At 41.4% G+C, this 2,693-nt stretch overlaps 1 protein-coding gene across 2 annotated transcripts in view; it reads left to right on the top strand.

Moving 5' to 3' along the window:
• LOC113213801 (lysine-specific demethylase 4D-like) overlaps positions 1–2,693 on the top strand; it is a 12,064-nt gene that overhangs the window by 7,232 nt on the left and 2,139 nt on the right. The window lies entirely within an intron of this gene.

Genomic DNA, 2,693 nt, shown 5'->3' with positions numbered 1-2,693 from the left:
CCCGCCCACCACCACCTGAGAGCACCCGCAGATGCGGGGCAGTTGAACGTGCTACCATGACGTGCTACCGAGGCGGACATGGCCTTCTCCTTCCCTGCCGCAGTCGAGGTTCCTCCCACCCGCCCACCACCACCTGAGAGCACCCGCAGATGCGGGGCAGTTGAACGTGCAATTTGTTGAATGGAACTGTTCCTAATGGTGGCTGCAAAATTGACAATGTATTTTATTCTTTTTACTGAATAGTTGAAAATGTTGACCTCTTAATGTTTTAATTTCATGGAGTGTTTAAGAGCAAAATAAATGAAATAGAATCTGAACCTCATCTTTAGAGAATTTTTATTTACGTAAGCTTTTACAAACAAAACGAATCAAACGTGACTTCTGTCAGGTATAAAACAACTTCACCAACCAAAGTTATAAAAACCAATTAAAAAACAAGTACAAAGATTTAAAACAAAACTTACACACGTTTGCAAAGGTTTTGTAAAAAGAATTAAAGGACACACTATGTAGGTTCATATTACATACCATGGATGAAATAACTTTTGCATGCAGCAAGAATCGAAAACGAAGATCCAAAACTATGGGAAAGCTTTGGAAAACAATTTCAAAGGATCATATTATGTTGATATGGCTTAAACATATGATGTCAGAATTTTGAAAAGTGATACTGATTTTAAACTAGACAACATTTAAACAATATTACAGCTGTCCGGTAGAAAATATCTTTACCAACCAAAGTTATAGAAACCAATAAAAAAACATAAAAGTGGAAACATTAAGTACAAAGATTTAAAATAAAACTTACACACGTTGGCACAGGTGTGGAAAAAGAATTAAAGGACACACTAAGTAGATTCATATAACATACCATGTATAAAGTACGCAAGCTGCAAGATTGAAAACAAAAATACAAAACTTGGACGTAATGGCATTAAAGTTCTGACATTTGACTTCAAAGATTCACATTATGTTGATGTGGCCTAAACATAAATTGGAGCATCTACAGCTAAACAAATATTGGGTTCAGTTGATGTCTTTCAAACTCCTGGCCACAATGTGAGCAGTTTTTCATAAACTTGTCGATTTGACTCTTTGAGTTAAGCCAATTGAGCATGCAATGTTCATGGGTCGTATGGCCACAAGGAGTGCTAAGCATCTTGCAGTTTGTGCTGATGTTTTTGCAGATGTTGCACTTAAGGCCAATGGTTGGTTCCTTTATCTCATCTTCTTCTGGCTTTTGGGTATTTTTCCTTGGCCTTCCCCTAGGCCTTTTCTGGGGTTGCTCCACTTTGACATTCTTCTTTAAAAATGTCAGTTTTGGCTTCTTTGTTGCTGTACCAGTTGCTGACTTATTCCCAGCAGATCCAATATTAGTACAGTTGCTGGTAGACATCCCCACCTGGGAGTGCAAAGCACTTGACCCATTCAGAAATTTCTTGAGATGAGGCACCTCGGGAGAAGTTTCTTCTTCCATGAAGTTTGACTGTTGGTAGTAATTCCCTCCCTGGCTGTTGTGGACAAAGTGGTTTCCCACCGCTGCCTCCGAAGCAGAAGTCACTGTAGCAGTCTTCTTAGATGCAAATGCTTTTTCAGCAGATCCAAAATATTTAGAGTTGTCGGTAGACATTCCCACCTGGGAATGTAAACCATTTGACCAACTTGCAAACTTCTGTGGAAGAGCAGGCTGGGAGGCAGTTTCTTCCATGAAGTTCATCTTCTGGTAATAATTACCTCCCTGGCTGGTGTGGTCAAAGTGGTTTCCTACCCCTGCCTCCGAAGCTGAAGTCACTGTAGCAGTTGTTTTCGATGCAATTGCTTTTTCAGCAGACCCAAAATATTTCGAGTAGTCAGGAGACATTCCCACCTGGGAGTCTGTAGCATTCGACCAACTTTCAAACTTCTCTGGAGAAGGCGGCTGGGAAGTAGTTTCTTCTATGAAGTTCGTCTCCTGGTAATAATCCACTCCCTGGCTGCTGTGGTCGAAGTGGTTTTCCACCTCTGCCTCCGAAGCTGTAGCCATCTTGGAATGCGAAGGAGTTTCAGGTGGGCCTAAATTTTTCGAGTCTTCAGACACCTGAGGATGAGCCGGGGCAAAGTTGAACTCATCCATGAAGTTTATTTTTCCACTTTTAGTAATTTGCTGGAGAGCAGTGAACAATCCTGAAAAAGTACAGAAAATGGAAACCATTACTTTAGCTGACTTATCCTACAAAATTCGTCACATTAACATTTCAAATACTACTTCAGCAGGGAGGATAACATAATGGGAGTCATACCTTCTATGGGCAAGATGACAAATGTCGGAGTCTTGGACTGAGGAATCAACAGTTGATTGCCATATACATCTGGAAAACACAGGGACCAAAGGGTTTAGCGTAAAAGTAATGGCATATAAGTAGACAGTGGAACTGGTAAGAATAAGCTAGAGCAAACTATTGAAACGAGAGGACAAATGAGAAAACAGAAGCATAAAACTGTTGTTGAAAACAGTGATAAAGGTGGCTAAATTACTTTCAGCATACCTTCTTTCCCGCTAGTCTGAAGCACTACTGAGGGCAGCTCAGTCAGTGGGCCGTATGGTACTTGCGTTGGAGGTTCTGACAAAGCAGGGCCATGTGGTACTGGCGTTGGAGATTCAGACAAAGCAGGGCCGTCTGGTACTGGCGTTGGAGATTCAGACAAAGCAGGGC

Source organism: Frankliniella occidentalis, unplaced genomic scaffold (genome assembly GCF_000697945.3).
Source record: "Frankliniella occidentalis isolate FOCC.00 unplaced genomic scaffold, Focc_3.1 Scaffold459, whole genome shotgun sequence".
NCBI lineage: Eukaryota > Metazoa > Arthropoda > Insecta > Thysanoptera > Thripidae > Frankliniella > Frankliniella occidentalis.
Note: the sequence above shows the minus strand (reverse complement) of the source record. Positions and strands in the feature narration are given on the sequence as shown.